Raw genomic sequence first — 20,671 nt, 5'->3', positions numbered from 1 at the left:
AAACTATAAAAGCAAGTCAAAGCAAACCTTCAGTCCAACTCATCTTACTTTTTGTCAGAAGGAAAACCACAAACATAACATACCCACAGCTCTATTAAATAGTGGCTTCTGGCAAAGGGTCTGTGAAGCAGCAGCTGCAGTGCAGGTGGGCTTGACTCTTTTATTGATTGCATTCCAGCGAGAGAAGACTGTGCCATTTGCCGTGATATTCCCCTCAGTAAGACCTAACTGGGATGACCCAGAGAGATGGTATGGGGAGGGAGGTGGGAGGGGGGTTTCAGGATTGGGAACACGTGTACACCTGTGGTGGATTCATGTTGATGTATGGCAAAACCAATACAGTATTGTAAAATAAAGTAAAATAAAAAAAATCTAACAGGATTTGGCGTCCGATTGGAGCCAATCACTGACACTGTAAGAGCAGCATATTTGGTTCCCTGAATACATTTGCCAGTTGCAGTTAGATGTATAATATAGAGGGGAAGCAAGGGAAACTATTCAAATGCTCTCATTTTTCTTTTTGCCAAACATAATTTTTAAGATATATCAGCTTTTTTTTTCCCCCCACTTCCCTTCTAGCTAAATAGCTTGGGCTATTTCCATGTTGAGAAAGGAGACGTCAGTTCGCCAGGTTTCCTTTCCAGCAACCGCCCGCAGTGTTCTGGCTCCTGCCCGGTGGTCCTGAGGTTGCTGCTCAGAGCAGCAAGTTCTGGGCAGGTTCCTGCAGCCAGCTCAGATCCATGCCCTTCAGGGCAGGGCTCCCCTCCTCCCAGTCGGATTTGTGACTTTACACAGACACCCTAAACTTCCCTATTCGGTTCCATCTTTTGACTCAACCAGTGCTTAGTTGGCACCTCCTGGGGGCAGGCTCTGTCTGCCCAGTCTCTGGTGCTGGCTCCGTTGGGCCTGAATTGGACTCTGCCTCCACTGATGTATCTTCTCCACATCTACTGTGGTCTGCGCAGTCCTTCAGTACCCCTGGCAGCCCCTCTGAGTATCTGCAGGGGCATTGCTTGGTTTTCTTTTCTTTTTTTTTTTTTAGTTTTTATTTTATACTGAAGTATGGACAGAAGCACCTGGCGGGCTAGAGTCCAGGGAGTCGCAAAAGAGTTGGACCCAACTTTGCGACTAAATAACAACTGTGAAAAGGAAAGTCAGTCAGTCGCGTCTGACTCTTAGTGACCCCCATGGACTGTAGCCCGCCAGGCTCCTCTGTCCATGGAATTCTCCAGGCCAGAGTACTGGAGCGGGTAGCAAGTTCCCTTCTCCAGGGGATCTTCCAAACCTAGGTTTAAACCCAGGTCTCCCACACGGTCAGTGGTTTCTTTACCAGCTGAGCCACCAAGGAAGCCCAGGAATACTGGAGTGGGCAGCCTATCCCTTCTCCAGTGGATCTTCCCGACCCAGGAATCGAACCGGGGTCTCCTGCATTGCAGGCGGCTTCTTTACCAACTGACCTATCAGGGAAGCACACCAACAACACTAGTGTAATGGATTTACAATGTTGCCATTAGCTTCAGGGTACAGCAAAGTGATTCACTTATACATACAGATAAATCCATTCTTTTTCAGATTCTTTCCCCATATAGATTATTAGAGAATATTGAGTAGGTGTCCTTCAAGGAGTCCACAGCATTACTATGCTTCTGTGATCACATTGTGTATGGTTCAGCCATACATTTTCTGTTTTCTTTGTTATATTAATTAATTAATTTTAATTGGAGGCTAATTATACTATTATAGTGGTTTTTGCCATACAGGGCACTCAAAGCTGGTGCACTGGGACAACCCTGAGGGATGGGATGGGGCGGGAGGTGGGGGGGTTTCTGGATGGGGGACACATGTACACCCGTGGCTGATTCATGTCCATGTATGGTCTGTTTTATTGTATAGACTGCGGTTGGTGTTAATAGCCTGTTTATTTTCTCCTTACTTTGCTTTTAGGTTCTTTTTCTGGTGTGTGATCCAACTTGTTTTTCCTCAGATTAAGTCTTAAGTTTTTTAAATATAAAACTGCTGATCTATTTTACTGTCAGATTTTTCTCCTTATCATCATACTTGCCTGTCTTCCAAAATAGTAATGGAAAGATGGGAAATGTTTTTATGAGACCAACTAGATAGTATGTGTTCAAATTTGTGGTTACCTGAGAAGTATTGTATATGAACATTTTATTGCCAATACTTTTGTATTAAAATGACCTATTTATTTTTTTAACTTGTTTTTCTGAAGTAGAGGTGATTTGCCATATTGTATAATTTCTACTGTGCGGCAGAGTATTTGATTCAGGTATACGTACATATACACTCTTTTTCATGTTCTTTTTCATTATGGCTTTTCACAGGATGTTGCCGATAGTTCCTAGGCTGTGCTATAGGAGCAAGGCCTGTGCTATAGAGTAAGGCCTTGTTGCTTATCCATTCTCTATATACTAGTTTGCATCCCCTAATCACAGACTCCCAGTCCAACTCTCATCCACTCCTCTCCCTGTTGGCAACCGCAAGTCTGTTTTCTGTGCCTGTGAGTCTGTTTCTGTTTCAAAGATAAGTTCATCTGTGTCATATTTTAGATTCCACATATGAGTGATGTGCAATATATCAAGTGGTATTTAAAGAATGACAGATTTCTGTTCTCATCATTCATCCAGTGATTTTAGCCGTAGCACCACATTTAAAATCTGCTTTAAAATATGCAAATCTATTTAAATATCGTAGAGAGATTTACCATGTCCCTTGCTGGATAAGCTGCGCATTGCACGACTATCACTGCTCTCCAAACTACCCTATGTTTTTGTGTGTGTGCTTAGTTGCTCAGTGGTGTCTGACTCTTTGTGACCCCGCAGGCTGCAGTCCCACCTGGATTCTCTGTCTACGGACTTTTCCAGGCAAGGATTCTGGACTGCGTTGCCATTTCCTTCTCCAGGGGAATCTTCTTTACCCCGGAAATCTGTGTGTCCCGAGTCTCCTGCATTGGTGGATGTATTTTTTCCACTGTGCCTGCTGGGAAGCTGAACCCTACCTACTATTGCAGCATTTTGATCTTTGCCCTCTTTCCCATTCTCCTCTCCTTTTTCTTTTTAATAACCTTCTCTCTACTTTTTTGCCATCCTTCCTTTCCTCTGTTTTTATAGATTCATTTTTTAAGAACTTGTGAAAGGAATCTTGACGTTTATATGGAAGAGCAAACAAGTGAGAAATACATCTATGTTTTGTTTAAAAAAAAGTAATAATAAGCAACTTGATCTCAGTGCTAAAACCTACTATGGCACAATAATTAAATTGGTATTATACAGATGAAGCCTAAGCTTCAGTCAAAATAAATCCACCGCATCATAAGCCCAAGTGTGAGTAAACAGGTAACAAGTAATAGATGTGACCCCCAAATTGATGAATCAGTGAATTGTTTAAGTAGGGCTGATAAATAACTATTTGAAAAGTAAACAGAAGTCAAAAAGGTAAGAATGTATTCTAACCTTTCACCTAAACAAGAAAGCAGTTAAATAAATTATAAGCATATTTGCATATATTTTAAATGCAATATTATAAATGAAGTGAAATGATGTTATCATATAATCACTGATAATTGGAATCCAAATAAAATGATCAAATAATTTGACTTACGGATATAAATAATAAAGTAAGAATTATAGTAACAATAATAATAGCACCTGTCCTTTTCTGAAACCTTATCAGAGTGCCAGAAACTCTAATGAGTGGTTTACTTGTAATATCACATTTAATCCTCTGTGACTCTCACATTACAGTCTCTGTGATTTCCAGGAGAGGGACACAGATCTTAGATTTCAGGTAACTCACTAAATTCTGTCATAATTTAAACTTTAGCCTAACTTTTTATGTTTCTATAAAACACTCCTGTATGTAGTTATTTAGGTTGTTTTACTTTATTAATACTATGACATTCAGATGAACTTTTTGATACACACAAACACATGTTTAAGAGAGAAATCTGCATTTAACTGTTGTAATTTAATGATTCATAGAAATGGACTACTTATTTTATTCTTTTGTGTCATATTGGTGGACTTTTATATTGCTTTTTTATGTTCCTTATTACAAAGAAACATTTTCATGTACCCACCTGTTAAAGGATTTCTTCCTGCTGCAAGAATTACTGGATGTTGGGGATGCACATTTTAAATGTTAATGAGATTTTATTAGCAGTGATAGCAAGTATACATGTCTTATTTCTGCTTTTAATAGAAATGCACCTGAGGATTGATTACTAAGGATTATTTCATGTTATTTGCTTGTTTTTGAAAAAAAAAGTTACTTTTCCTTAGTTGTCTCTCTTCCTTTTTTAAAATAATATTTTTAGATATGAGCAGAAATTGGGCTTTATAAAACTTACGTGTACAATTGCTCTCTCATACAGTTCTTACAATCAATATTTAATGTTCTTGCAAAGGCTTGCCTGCAAAATACCTTTCACTTTTATTGAATAAAGTTCTAGAGCAAGTAAAAATTAAAACAGGTCAGCGTTTTAGAGAAAATCAAGATTCAGTTAGAAAAAAAGAGATACAAAATATGATAACTGAGCTGCAACATTGTAGGATGCGAAACAGATTAAGACCATTATTCAAAATGAAAAAAGAGTAAAGAAATATATATGACTCCTGAAGAACCAGAATCAAAAGGAAGATGACTTTACTAAGAGCAGCCAAAGCAGCAGAACTGGAAAAGGTCGTAGTAATCTTGCACACTTCCTCAAGGAAGATGTAAGAAGCAAGGTGGTAGAGGTGCAGTCCCCTTAAAAACTTCCTTTACAATTATGTTCCGAGACTTCCCTGGTTGTCCAGTGGTTAAGACTGCTTTCAATTTAGAAAGCATGGGTTACATCCCTGGTTGGAGAAGTAAGATGCCATATGCTGCACAGCATGGCCAAAAAAATAAAATTCTATCCCATTCTTTGCTTTAATAATGTTTTCCTTGTATCAGAAACAAAAAAGTTCTCTAAATAAATCCTGATGGGATTTTGATTAGAACAGAGTTCATTGATTAATTCATTTTGAAATATATCAGCATATTGCAATGCCTGATTTAATCATGTCTTCCTTTCTTAAATAAAAATGTATAATTTCTTTTCCAAAATGTATCACAGTTTGGTAAGCTTTATCCCATTTTATTTTACAAAATTTTACTCCTCAACATTTCTCTACTAAACTTTCTATTCGATTAGTGCTGGTTTAATGGAATGCTACTAAATTTCACATGCTGACCTGATATCCAGCAACTTTTGAACTTTCTTATTCATTCTAAGAGTTTGTAGATTCTCTGGGCTCATATAATGATCATAAATATCTGTTTTCTGCAGAACGTGTCAGTTTTGACTCTGCTTTGTGATTCTCATACCTTTTCTTTACTTTCACCATAGTTTTGTCCTTCTGAGAGGGAGCTCTAGGACAGTGTTGAACAGCAGAAGTGATACCAGGCACTTACACATTTATTCTTACTGAATACTAGTAAAGTTACACCAGTCAGAGATGATCTTTACTTTAGATTTTTCTTCTTGAGGAAGAGGGAGAACTATCTTTCATAGACTAAGGAAGTAACTTTTCACTCCTAGGTTTTTTATGGTGCTTTTAGTCATGAATAGGCATTGCTGCTGCTGCTGCTGCTGCTGCTAAGTCACTTCAGTCGTGTCCGACTCTGTGCGACCCCACATACAGCAGCTTATCAGGTTCCGCCGTCCCTGGGATTCTCCAGGCAAGAACAGTGGAGTGGGTTGCCATTTCCTTCTCCAGTGCATGAAAATGAAAGTGAAAGTGAAGTCTCTGAGTTGTGTCCAGCTCTTTGAGACTCCACGGACTGCAGCCTACCGGGCTCCTCCATCCATGGGATTTTCCAGGCAAGAGTACTGGAGTGGGTTGCCATTGCCTTCTCTGTGAATAGGCACTAAGGTTTATCAAATACATTTCTTCATCTGTTAACTTTGATCATATCATTTATGTGATGAAATAGCATTGGTAGATTTTCTAAATTTGGAGCATTATTGAAAAAAACTTTCTTGTCTATGATACATAAATATTTTAAAAATATGATTGCAGTCAAAGGTTGGACCATTCAATCTGCACAGTTCACAGTGTGTTATCAGTATCAACCCCTGCAAGGTTCTTGTCCTTTTTAATTCATTTTTATTTATAAGTTTGACAAGCTTACAATTTTCTTTACATGAGATCCTCCTTTATCCTAAGATCAAGTTATAGTAGTTTCATAAAATTGGATAATATTGGATTTTTTTCTATATTATGGAACAATGTATATAAGATTATCTGTTAGTTGAAATTTTAGAAAAATAATCTTTGGAAAATGCTTCTGGATGAGACACCTATTTTTGTTCTTTGGTCAATTTTGGTAACTTGTGTATTCCTAAATATTAAGAAATTTCTAGAAACATATTTCACTCATGTTTTCAAATAAAGTGAATATTTTAATGACAACATATAGTTTAAAATAAAAAGTTTATATAGAGACACATATCTGTTCTACCTTTTTATATTATATGAGCTATTATGTTATTTTTGTTCAATTTTGTCAGATATATTTTGGGTTCTACTTCAAAATACAGGAAATTATTTTTATTGACCATATCAATTGTGTTTTGTTGTTGTTGTTCTCAGGTTCTATTTCATTTAATTACTTTTTTCCTCAGTCATTTCTCTTCCTTACATGTCTTGTATTCTTTTATAGCTTATTCTACTGAATGCTCAGATTATTTATTTTCAGTTTTTTATGTTTTCTCTTAAATGAGCTTTTGGCTAAACCTTTTCCTGGGGTTACTGTACTAGCTGCTTCCTATGTAGTAGGAACTTTTCACAGGAGTATACACATACTGAGCACTGTTTTACAGAGTCTACACCAGTTCATACACAATAGCTCTACATATAGAAATGCATGGATTTTACCTGGAATTATGGATTGTATAGATAATTTGCCACCTAATGAACAAAAATAACATTATTTCACTTTGATACAATTTCTAAGCCTTCTTAGAAAAAGCTATTTTGAACATAATTATATACTTACTTGATTTATGTTTTCTTGATTGTTTTAATGAACCATTTCCCTTAAAGACTATTGTTAACAAGTCCATGAAAGGACCCCAATCAGTAGTCATTTAAAAAATATTTGTATTATTTCTTGTCCAACTTCTCTTAGATACTTCACTACTAGCTACAACCACTAATACTACTTGAACAATCTCCAAAAGAGATATCAATAGAAAATTATCTATAGAAAAAAGTTATAGTTTATTTATGATGCAGATATACAGTACTGTGAGTCATAAATACATAAATCAGCCACTGATGGAGAGATCAACTTGATGAAATCTGATTAAGGAGCAATAATTCATTCGTAATGCACTGGTTTATAATCCATGGTTCCCAACATAAATTGCTTTTCTAGGTTTCTCATGGACATTCTGACTACACATGGTCATATTTTCCAATGCTGGATGAATTACATTCTCTCTAATAGTCTATATTCTCTGAAACTCTTGGCTATCCTTAAAATAAAAGTGCTTTTTTAAAGGTCATTTATTTTTAGCTCCTTAATTGTATGTTTCTAGAAGCGTAAATTATTTGTTTTAGTATCTTCACATCACTGATGTTGAAATAATCAATATGTTGGCCCATCTTTTAAGTTTCATGAATTAGAATAAATAACATTATAATACTGATTTAGCTACGCTTTGGGAAGTTGCAACTTAAAAGATTTTCAGGGGAAAAGTTGTGCATAATCTTTCCCTTTAAAATAATAGTGTAATAAAACTTTTTGTTGAAAAAATCTGCAGTTCTTTAAATTAAAAGTCATTAAACTTAAAAATGTGTATTATGCACATGTATGATAAAAATCATGGCTGTTACATTTTGTATGTCAAAGGTTATTTTCTAGGTTTTGACAATAAAGAAAAGGAACTGAAATTGTAAAGTGTTAGTAGATACAACAGTTCCACTGTGAAGCTTGGGTTATGTTTTGAGGGAGGGGTGTTCCTCTACCCTTCTGAGGTCTTTTGGCTAATCTAATAATCAGATTGACATATATGGATTAAAGGGAGAAAAACAAATTTAATTTGTATAAATGTGGAGGCCCTATACATAAGGGAGCTAAGAAATGATTGCATCAGGATGTTGATATACCTTTTAGATGAAGAATCAAGTAGTTGTGAATATTTGATGACACTAAGAGGTCTTCCTTGAGGTAGCAGATAAATGAAGAAGTAACACAGTTCGTTCAGACAGCTTTCGGGACCTTGAATCCCCTCTCTCTGTCAATAAGGATGCCCTCCGTCCATTGCCAAAGGTAGGGCACCTTCCCACGGGAGCTTTGTTTCCTGCTCTCATGGGGACAAAGGAGGGCCAGAGTGTTCTTTTTGTTCCAGCTGGCTCTCCTTTAATCTTAATTCAAAATAATCAATATGCCACTTTGGCACATTTGGGGGCAGCCTGTCCTGAACTGCAGCACATGTAACCTTGGACAAGAGAATCTGTATTAAAATACCATGCTTGGTGTATTTCAGAATCTCTGCCTCACACTAACACTCCTTTTTCTAGAGATAAAGCTGAATTTATCCTGTAATAGAGACAAGCCTGTTTTATTGCACTTTTAAAATAATGTGTTTTTTACATGTTGAAGAAACCTTCACAACCCCGCATTTAGCAAGTCTGTCACCACCGGTTATCCAGTAGCATCGTCGCACTTTGCATCTTTGTTGCATATTGGTAATTCTCATATTTCCAACATTTTTATTACTGGTTATGGTGACATGGACATCACCAGATGGTCAACACCGAAATCAGATTGATTATATTCTTTGCAGCCAAAGATGGAGAAGCACTATACAGTCAACAAAAACAAGACCAGGAGCTGACTGTGGCTCAGATCATGAACTCCTTATTACCAAATTCAGACTTAAATTGAAGAAAGTAGGGAAAACCACTACACCATTCAGGTATGATCTAAATCAAATCCCTTATGATTATACAGTGGAAGTGAGAAATAGATTTAAAGGCCTAGATCTGATAGATAGAGTGCCTGATGAACTATGGAATGAGGTTCGTGAAATTGTACAAGAGGCAGGGATCAAGACCATCCCCATGGAAAAGAAATGCAAAAAAGCAAAATGGCCTTACAAATAGCTGTGAAAAGAAGAGAAGTGAAAAACAAAGGAGAAAAAGAAAGATATAAGCATCTGAATGCAGAATTCCAAAGAATAGCAAGAAGAGATAAGAAAGCCTTCTTCAGCGATCAATGCAAAGAAGTAGAGGAAAAGAATAGAATGGGAAAGACTAGAGATCTCGTCAAGAAAATAAGAGATACCAAGGGAATATTTCATGCAAAGATGGGCTCGATAAAGGATAGAAATGGTATGGACCTAACAGAAGCAGAAGATATTAAGAGGTGGCAAGAATATACAGAAGAACTGTACAAAAAAGATCTTCACGACCTGGATAATCATGATGGTGTGATCACTCATCTAGAGCCAGACATCCTGGAATGTGAAGTCAAGTGGGCCTTAGAAAGCATCATTATGAACAGAGCTAGTGGAGGTGATAGCATTCCAGTTGAGCTATTTCAAATGCTGAAAGATGATGCTGTAAAAGTGCTGCAGTCAGTATGCCAGCAAATTTGGAAAACTCAGCAGTGGCCACAGGACTGGAAAAGGTCAGTTTTCATTCCAATCCCAAAGAAAGGCAATGCCAAAGAATGCTCAAACTACCGCACAATTGCACTCATCTCACATGCTAGTAAAGTAATGCTCAAAATTCTCCAAGCCAGGCTTCAGCAATATGTAAACCATGAACTTCCTGATGTTCAAGCTGGTTTTAGAAAAGGCAGAGGAATCAGAGATCAAATTGCCAACATCTGCTGGATCATGGAAAAAGCAAGAGAGTTCCAGAAAAATATATATTTCTGCTTCATTGACTATGCCAAAGCCTTTGTGTGGATCACAATAAACTGTGGAAAATTCTGAGAAAGAGGGGAATACCAGACCACCTGACCTGCCTCTTGAGAAATCTGTATGCAGGTCAGGAAGCAACAGTTAGAACTGGACATGGAACAACAGACTGGTTCCAAACAGGAAAAGGAGTACGTCAAGGCTGTATATTGTCACCCTGCTTATTTAACTTATATGCAGAGTACATCATGAGAAATGCTGGGCTGGAAGAAACACAAGCTGGAATCAAGATTGCCAGGGGAAATATCAATAACCTCAGATATGCAGATGACACCACCCTTAGGGCAGAAAGTGAAGAGGAACTAAAAAGCCTTTTGATGAAAGTGAAAGAGGAGAGTGAAGAAGTTGGCTTACAGCTCAACATTCAGAAAACGAAGATCATGGCATCCGGTCCCATCACTTTATGGGAAATAGATGGGGAAACAGTGGAAACAGTGTCAAACTTTATTTCTTTGGGCTCCAAAATCACTGCAGCCATGAAATTAAAAGACGCTTACTCCTTGGAAGAAAAGTTGTGACCAACCTAGATAGCATATTCAAAAGCAGAGACATTACTTTGCCGACTAAGGTCTGTCTAGTCAAGGCTATGGTTTTTCCTGTGGTCATGTATGGATGTGAGAGTTGGACTGTGAAGAAGGCTGAGCGCCAAAGAATTGATGCTTTTGAACTGTGGTGTTGGAGAAGACTCTTGAGAGTCCCTTGGACTGCAAGGAGATCCAACCAGTCCATTCTGAAGGAGATCAGTCCTGGGATTTCTTTGGAAGGAATGATGCTAAAGCTGAAAGTCCATTACTTTGCCACCTCATGTGAAGAGTTGACTCATTGGAAAAGACTCTGATGCTGGGAGGGATTGGGGGTAGGAGGAGAAGGAGACGACAGAGGATGAGATGGCCGGATGGCATCACGGACTTGATGGACTTGAGTCTGAGTGAACTCCAGGAGTTGGTGATGGACAGGGAGGCCTGGCGTGCTGCGATTCATGGGGTTGCAAAGAGTCAGACACGACTGAGTGACTGAACTGAACTGATGGTGATCTGTGATCAGTAATTCTTGTTGTTACTATGGTAATTGTTTTAGGGCACAACAAACTGTGCCAGTGTAAGATGGTGAATTTAAATAATAATCATCAAGCCTCTTCTGACTGCTCCACTGACTATTTCCTGTCTCTCTTCCTGTCCTTGGGATGCAACAATATTGTATTAGGACAATTAATCACCCTACAACTGTTCAGTTGAAAGCAAGAGTTGCATGTCTGTCATTTTAAATCAAAAGGTAGAAATGATTCAGCTTAGTGAGGAAGAAGGCAGTGGCACCCCACTCCAGTATTCTTGCCTCGAAACTCCCATGGATGGAGGAGCCTGGTAGGCTGCAGGCCATGGGGTAGCTGAGAGTTGGACACGACTCAGTGACTTCACTTTCACTTTTCACTTTCATGCATTGGAGAAGGAAATGGCAATGCACTCCAGTGTTCTTGCCTGGAGAATCCCAGGAACGGGGGAGCCTGGTGGGCTGCCATCTGTGGGGTCGGACAGAGTTGGACACGACTGAAGCGACTTAGCAGCAGCAGGGAGGAAGATGTGTTGTAAGCAAGACTGGCCAAGAGTGAGGCCTCTTGTGCCAAACAGTTAGCCAAGTTTTGAATGTGAAGAAAAAGTCTTAAAGGAAATTAAAAGTGCAACCCTAGTGGACACACAAAGGATAAGAAAGCAAATTACCTTATTGCCGATATGGAGGTTTAGTGTTCTGGATAGAAGATCTAATCAGCTACAACAGTCCCTTAAGCCTAATCCAGAGCAAACTCTTTTTAATTCTATGAAGTCTAAGAGAGCTGAGGAAATTGCAAAAGAGCAGTCTGAAGCTAGCAGAGGTCAGTTCCTGAGGCTGAAGGAAGGAAGCCATCTCCATAACACAGGAGTGTAAGGTGAAAGAGCAAGTCACCCAGGAGATCTAGCTAAGATCATAAATGGAGATGGCGACCCTAGACAACAGATTTTCCGTTTAGATGAAACAGTCTCATATTGGAAGAGGACACCATCTAAGACTTTCATAGCAGGAGAAGAGAAGACACTGCCTAGCTTCAAAGCTTCAGAGAACAGGCTGACTCTCTTGTCAGGGGCTAATGCAGCTGGTATTTTAAGTTGAAGCCAGTGTTCACTCACCAGTTCTGAGAATCCTGGGGCCCTTGAGAATGATGCTGAGTCTACTCTGCCTGAACTCTGTTAATGTAACAAGTCTTCATGACAACACGTCTGTTTACAACGTGGATTACTGAATATTTTAAGGCCACTGCTGCAACCTACTGCCCAGGAGAAAGATTCCTTTCAAAATGTTGCTGCGTATTGACAATGTACCTGGTCCCCAAAGAGCGCCAATGGAGATGGACAAGAGGAATGTTTTCATGCTTGGAAACACAACATCTATTCTATAGCCCATGGATCAAGGAGTCATTTTGACTTTCAGATTATATTAAATAATGCATGTTTAAGGCTATAGCTACCTTAGACAGTGATTCCTCTAATATATTTGGGTAAAATCAATTGAAAACATTCTGGAAAGTGTTTACCATTCTAGGTGCCATTAAAGAAAATTGTGATTCACAGGAAAAGGTCCAAATATCAACATTAACAGAGACTTTAGATTGATTTCAATCCTCATGGATGACTCCCCTCATGGATGAGGGGTCCAAAGCTTCGTGGAGGAAGTCACTCAAGGTGTCATGGAAATGGAAAAAAAAAAAAACTAGAGTTAGAAGTGGAGCCTGAGGTGTTGACTGAATTGCTGCAATTTCATGGTAAAACTTTAACATTTGAGCATTTGCTTCTTATGGATGAGCACAGAAAATGATTCCTAGTGAAGATGCTGTTAAGATTGCTGAAATGACAGCAAAGAATTTAGAATATTGCATCAATTTAGTTGATAAAGCATTGCCAGAGTTTGAAAGGACTGACTTCAAGGAACTTCTCCTGTATGTAAAATGCTGTCAAACAGCACTGCTTGCTACAGATAAATCATTCCTGAAACGAGAAGATGCTGCAAACTTCCGCACTGTCTCAGTTTAAGAAATTGTTGCAGCCACCCCACCCTTGAGCAGCCAACCACCCTGATTGGTCAGCAGTCATTAACCTCAGGGCAAGACCCTGCACCAGCAACCAGATTGCAACTTGGTGAAGGCTCAGATGATGGTTAGCATTTTTTTGCAATAAAATATTTTAACATTCGTATGCACAAAATACTTTAACATTCATATGCACATCGTCTTTCAGACATAATGCACACTTAATAGACTACAGCATAATGTAAGCATAAGTTTTATATGCACTGGGAAACCAAAAATTCACTGTGATTTACATTATTGCAATAGTGAGGAGCCACGCCCACAGTATCCCTAAGGTGTGCTTTTTCCCTTGGGCATGTCGCTGAAGATCCTAGTGTCGCCATGGGCCGCCCCCCCGCCCGATGTTACTGGTATTGTAAGAACAAGTTGTACCCAAAGTCCGGCTTCTTCCGAGGTGTCCCTGATGCTGAAATCTGCATCTTCGACTTGGGCATAAGAAGGCCTAACTGGATGAGTTCCCACTCTGTGGCCCACGGTGTCAGATGCGCATGAGCAGCTCTCTGAAGCCCTGGAGGCTGCCTGTATCTGTGCCAACAGTACATGGCTAACAGCGGTGGTAAAGACGGTTTCCACATCCAACTGTGGCTGCACCCCTTCCACGTTATCCGCATCAACAGGATGTTGTTTGTGCTGGAGCTGATAGACTCCAGACAGATATGTGCAGCGCCTTTGGATAGCCCCAGGGCACAGTGGCCAGGGTCCACACTGGCCAAGTGATAGTGCCCGACGGCACCAGGCTGCAGAACGAAGAGCATGTGATCCAAGCCCTCGGCCAGGTTGAGTTCGAGTTCCCAGGGCGCCAGAAGATCCACATCTGGGGATTTACTCAGTTTAATGTGGATGAATTTGAAACCATGGTGGCAGAATAGCTGCTCATCCTGGTTGGCTGTGGGGTCAGATACATCCCTAATCGTGGTCCCCTGGACAGATGGCAGGCCCTGCACGCAGGAGAGCATCAGTGCTGTCCCCTCCTTAATCATGCTCACCAATAAATGCTGTTTCCTGTCCAAAAAAAAAAAAAGTGTAGAAGAATGAGTAAAAATTTACCAAATAGACAAGAAAAGACAGACATTCCAAAAAGGGTTTCTTTATTGTCATATTTGCTTTATTGTGGTGGTCAAGAACTGAGCCTGCCCTGAATCTCTAAAGTATGCCTGTATTTCAGTTTATTTCTTAGTGACTGTGTGTAAATCTCCTTTAGGTTAGAGAAGAAGAAGAAGAAAGATGTGTATTCATTTTCAAAACTTAAAAAGCATTTATTCAAATAAAATATCTACAAAGCACAAATGTCAATTTTTTGTTCCTATTCTGGTTGCAAGCCTTTGTTTATAAAACAAATTCACTTGATATATGGCATAATTAAACTTATAAAAGACACTTCAATCTACATTAAGTACTGTAACATGGAGGTTCATAATACATTTGAAATATATTGATATGAATTTTGATCTAGTATAATCTCAGTTTATTGTTCTTGAAAGTATTAAATATTCAAAATTAAGTTCTAAATTTTATGAAAACAAATAACACATAACAGTATTTTTTTCTTGCCGTGTTTAGGAAATGAATTTCTGATAACAATGTTTGAAATAGATTTTACTAAAGAAATTTAAAAGTATAGCTATCCATCAGGTAAGAAGTAATTTCTAAACTCTATGTATTCTAAGTCTGGTTGGGGGAAGCTGAGAATTCACCCTTGAGAAAATGCCTTAAATTTTTAATGACTTCCTATTGAAATTAACTGAAGCTCATTCATTAAAAATATGGCATGGCATTTCTTTGTGCATTCAGTTATTTTGAATTACTCTGACTGTCTTTATTGTGAACAGACAACTACTGTCTTTATCATCCTAATAGAATGAGAAAAGGAAATCTGCATATTTTGTTTTCTGCTGTTTTATACACAAACCTCAGTAATTGGATTCTGAGACTTCATTCTCGTTTTTATCCCAGGGCTCTTATTGATTCTTTGGCTAGTAAAACAGGCACTCTGGAAGGAATACATTAGGGGAACAGCAACACTCACTGTCTGATAAGTGGTTGCCAGAATCACTGATACTGTAACTTTGGTGTTGCATGTCTCTGTCCAGGTTCTAAGGTTGGGAGTCGGTAGACCCTCCTCTGATCACTCGTTGCCTTTCTGCCTCTCATTAGCATTTGCAATCTAGAATGTGTGCCAGGAAAAAACCAAACAAACAAAAACTAAAATTTTGATAGAACAATTGGCAAACTTTATATGTATATTTTTTTTACTTGGTTCATAACTGCTAATACCACACCTAAAAGCAATCTAGATGGAATAAGCAATTTTTTTCTCTGTGAGAGAACCTGTTACTCAGATGGGCTGTTGGTAATTGACAAGGAAGACTCATGTTTTGCTCTTCCTGCTACTCAGACTTGCCCTCCTTGTTTTTCAAAAAGAATTTTGTTTTGGTCATTCTTCACCTTAGTTTCTCAGAATTAGTGAGCATGTTTTTGAAGATTATTCTAATGAAAATTCAGAAGACATTGATTTATTTCTATGATATAGAACACATCAAGTTTATGTAAATAGCTCAGAATTTTTAAAAATATGCAAAGAAATTTCTCCTCTATAAAATAAATAAATTCAAGTTTGCAAAATGCCATAATAACCTTGTGTAGACTATAATTCAAATAGTTTAAATTAGGGTTGAAGATGTTGAAAGAAACATGTGTAATATGAAAGTATTAATTTTACCATAAGAGTGAGTGAGGCATTGAAGTTGATAGGCTGAATTCTAAGAATCAAGTAACATAGACTGCCAACAGCTTTTTAAAAAAGGCCCTCAAAGGGAGCAGCTATTAATTCATTTCTGGTTGGTGAATATATGATATATATGAATATGAGCATTTAATTAAAATTGTTTTGAATTATAAATAATCCTATCTTCATAAAATTATAGAACATCTTTAGAAAAGGAGTAAAATTTATTCAAACCATTTTGAAACTATAATGTAATGTTGTTCTTTGGGTCTCATTTTATTATAACTAGAAAAGTACTTACCAAATATCGCCAACCTGTTAGTTGCTAATAAGAGAAAACTGAGTTCAGAGAAGCTGAGATGAGACATAAGCCTACTGCTGGAGCCTGCATGCCGTGATCCCTGAGGATGGGTGTGGGGAGGGGGCCTCGCGGGGAGCTGGGTCTTTCCTGGAGGCAGAGAAGCCCAGCTTCATATCCTTGACTCATTGCTTTTACACTGGGGACTTCATTCAGCAAACATTTTTGCACGACTTCCTTATTAGGCACTGAAAAGCTAATTGCCCCTGTTGGAGGTCATCTTACCATTGCTATGCATTTAAAGAGGTGATCCTTGTGGTGCGGCTAGAACAGCACATTTCTTTCTCTTAGTCTCTTAGTCCACAGATGCTGAGTGAAAGCTCTTTTACATTGATCAAGTGAAGAACACGGCCATGAGCAGATTGTAATGAATTATCTTAAATATTTAATGTATACTTTTGCTATGTAAACTTTTACTTTAATTATCGAACTGTTTCAGTTTCCACATGTCAGATTTTGGTGACTTCAGAACCAGAATAAGCAGAGTGTGGGAAATGTTTTTCCTTAAGGGACTGAAATGTGAGCAGTCATAAAAATCATATAACCAAGGTCTGCATATGATTTGATTGAATTCACCATTTATTGAACATCTATAACATGCTAAGACCATGCTGAGTATTGACGGATATATAAGTAAGACATGTGACTATGCTCATATGTAGATTACATTCTAAACATTTATTTAAATCTTTGGAATTAATGATTTAACTAAATGATTCATTTAAAAAGATTTAACTAAAAAATGGTCCGTATAAAGGTCCGTATAATCAAAACTATGGTTTTTCCAATGGTCATGTATGGATGTGAGAGTTGGACCATAAAGAAGGCTGACTGCTGAAGAATTGATACTTTTGAACTGTGGTGTTGGAGAAGACTCCTGATAGTCCCTTGGACTGCAAGGATATCCAACCAGTTCATCCATCCTAAAGGAAATCAATCCTGAATATGCCTTGGAAGGACGATGGTGAAGCTGAAGCTCGAATACTTTGGCCACCTGATGCAAAGAGCCATCTCATTGGAAAAGATCCTGATGCTGGGGGAAATAGGAGGCAGGAGTAGAAAGGGATGACAGAGGATGAGATGGTTGGATGGCATCACTGATTCAACGGACATGAGTTTGAGCAAGCTTCGGGAGATGGTGAAGGACAGGGAATCCTGGCGTGCTGCAGCCCATGAGGTTGCAAAGAGTCAGACATAACTGAGTGAGTGAACAACAACTCAAAAAATAAATAGATTTGTCATACGTTTAAAGAGATTTAAATACAGCAGCTATTGTATTTTAATGCCTCATGTGATAATAGCCATGTGCATCCATTCATCCAGAAAGTACTGAGTGCCTACACTGAGTCCAAGTTATGAGAGTACACCAGTGAATAAAACAAAGTACAGGGACCTTACATTCTAAAAAGGAGAGACAGATAAGGAGCAAGTAAACAGATTATTGATATCATGTAGTTTCCAGAGCCATGGAGAGAAATTTAATAGCTAAAGGAGATGGAGATAGTGTGCTCTTGGTGTGCTTGGCTCGATAACATGTGTATGGAAGGGGTCTCCAAGCCTCTCAGCATCTGACTGGCAGGCAAAGGGAAGGTTGAAGCACAGAAAAAAGTAAATGGAACTTGAAAGAGAAGAGGTTGTTTCGCAGGCACCGTGGATCAGATTGCCTGGGATCCTGAGTGCTTGGGAATGGAGTGTGGCCCTTCCGAGGGCCTGGAAAGTCTCTAACAGCTCTGCTTATGCTTGCTTCTATTTATAAGTGGAGGGTTCCTGTGAAGAGAGCTCTACCAAGAAATGGAAAATGTTCCACTTCGCTTTGTGGGAGAAATTAGAGTTGTGAAAGCCCACTGAGGTGGATCAGTTAGAAGGGTGGTGGCTCCCCAGCAGTTGAGTAGTAAGGCCATCATGGAGAGAGCTGAGTCTTGCAGCTGGATGTGTGCACAAGGGCACCGGAAGTGCTTCTGAGGTTTTGAACCTGAACACAGGAAGGGGTTGTGTAACCATCAAGGGACTTTTGGAAAGCGGACACTGGAGCAGGTTTCTGGAAACGTGACAGATAATTTTCAATGCAGACTTTTGAGGTAATGATACGGCTCTTAACTTGAGGTACCCAGGAATCCCATGCAATTATGGGCTGGATTTTGTGAGAAAGTGTGGAATTCAGGATGCAAATTTGGAATTGAAGATGCTCAGCATAAAAAGAAATAGCTGGGACATGTGATTAAAAAAAAAAAAAAAAGAACAAAAGTGCCAGTAATGAATTACCATACAAGTAATCAATTCTGAGAGAAGCTATTCTGTCAGTTACTCTTAATGGGAAAAGTCAAGACATTTAAAATATTAGAATAAAACTAAGGCAGCTCAGGATAGTGTAGGCAAAGATAGCCCTATGCTGCTGCAGCTAAGTCTCTTCAGTTGTGTCCAACTCTGTGCTACCCCATAGATGGCAGCCCACCAGGCTCCCCCGTCCCTGGGATTCCCAAGGCAAGAACACTGGAGTGGGTTGCCATTTCCTTCTCCAGTACATGAAACTGAAAAGTGAAAGTGAAGTCACCCAGTTGTGTCCGACTCTGTGCGACGCCATGGACTGTAGCCCACCAGGCTCCTCCGTCCATGGGATTTTCCAGGCAAGAGTACTGGAGTAGGGTGTCATTGCCTTCTCCGAAGATAGCCCTATATTAGTTAGTAAATTGTAATTACAGGTAAGACATAAGTAGCTATTCGTAGCTTATTAAAATTTGCATAAATTATCTAATTCTTTCCACAATAGCAAGCTGTGGGTTCAATATGACTTCTCATTTAACTGAGAAGGAAATTGAGGTTTGAAGAAACGGACCAATTTTCCCAAAGTTTCCCAGTTCATATGTGGTGGAGTTAGGACTTGTCCTCACACAATTGATGTCATCCTAAACACTGCCAACTTCCTGAATTAGAACATAACAGCTAAACCAATACCAACCTGTCCAGTTCACATACCTTGATGGAAGCCAATATTAGTGCATAGTGAGGTAGCTTATTTCATTCACTCAATAAGCATTTGTTGAATATCCATGCATTGGGCAGTGTACTAACTCTAGAGGTTTGAAAGCGTGTACAATAGAAATTAATCCTTTCCTGGTCTGCTTGGTGTTCAGTGAAATGTTCCGAGGAGTAAACAGGCAGTTATAAGGACTGTGTGGTCAGTTCTTTCCTGGAAAGTCCATAGTGCTTGTGAGAACTCATGAGTAACCTGGAGCCCAGATTCGGAGGGTCGGGGAAGATTTCTCATGGAAGGCAATATTGTTATAGAGCCAAATGTGGGTCCACTCTCCTGTGCACAATAAAGCTAGTCTACTGACACTGGGTTGTAGTGAAGAAAGTGTGGCATTTATTGCAGGCACCCAGCAAGGAGAACAGACAGCTTGTGCTCCAAACACCTGGATTCCCAGTTGGGCTTCCAGGAAGCATTTTAAAGGCCACGTGAGGGAACGGGTTGCAGGATATATATGATCTGCTCATGCCTAGCTGATGGTTGGTTGATGATGTGGTAACAGAGTGGGGTCACAGGGGTTAACATCATCAGTCCACAGGCTCTAACAAGTACAGGGGCTACATGCTCATGGTCAAAAAATTTAAGTTCTTCTGTTTGGTGGGGGTCTTTGCATTTGTAAAACTACTCATAAGTGTGCACCAGACACTTTTATCTGTTTACTTGATAGAGGAGCTAAAGCAGGGGTTATGGGGGAGGAGTCTGTCCTGGGAAGGCTCTGTGGAGTCCTGCTGGGTTAGGCAGTCTCTAACCAGTGTCTTGGACAGCTGCGACCAGAAGTGTGATGTGACGAGTTGGGTTTATTAAAGAAGCAGCAAGACATACAGATGGGAAATCTAAGAGGGCTTAGGAACCTAAAGGGTTGGATGGTGAGCTGTCCACATGTGAACTCAAAGAGATAAGAAGGGAAGACAAAGTGGTGCCTTGACACCTAAACTTCAGGTAAATTTGTAAAACTGTATGTCATGAATTCTCTCTAAAGAGAACTGAATGGTGCCTAATACATTTCAGGTTTCTTTTCTTTTTTGTTTGTAAAGCGTATTGTTAAATTTTCACTTTTCTGGAAAATGACCTTGTATGAAATAAGGTATTCCTGAATAAGTGAGGTGTCCCTGTGATACCTTGTATTGTCATCTGCTAAGTCATAGGTCGTAAAAAAGGAACAGAAGAAGGGTAGGGAACAGGATGAGAATTGGATTCAGAATCCTAATGGTCTGTCTGTGTATTTTAATGCCTTTTTTCGGCAGACCAATGTTGAATCATCTGCTTTATCCCTTTTCCTTTTTCTTGCTGGGTGGGGAGGCTGTGAAATCACTGAAGTTTTGAGTAAAATTCCTTGGTGTCAGTATTCTCAGGATTTCCTCCTGGAATAGGTGAATTTAGCTGTAACAACCTCAGATGGAATTAATTTCCCCCAATTTTGCTTTTGTAGTTATTTTGTAGCAAGTTTTCAGATGCTTTTAATTACAGGA

At 39.1% G+C, this 20,671-nt stretch overlaps 1 protein-coding gene and 1 pseudogene across 1 annotated transcript in view; both read left to right on the top strand.

The window, feature by feature from the left end:
- The window catches only part of ADGRB3 (adhesion G protein-coupled receptor B3), an 878,910-nt gene that overhangs the window by 154,047 nt on the left and 704,192 nt on the right, over nucleotides 1-20,671 (top strand). The gene's annotated exons all lie outside the window — the stretch shown is intronic.
- LOC138088445 (large ribosomal subunit protein uL16-like) lies at nucleotides 13,413-14,083 on the top strand (annotated as a pseudogene).

The sequence above is a fragment of the Capricornis sumatraensis genome, chromosome 11, assembly GCF_032405125.1.
Source record: "Capricornis sumatraensis isolate serow.1 chromosome 11, serow.2, whole genome shotgun sequence".
NCBI lineage: Eukaryota > Metazoa > Chordata > Mammalia > Artiodactyla > Bovidae > Capricornis > Capricornis sumatraensis.
This window is presented reverse-complemented; position numbering and strand designations above follow the sequence as displayed.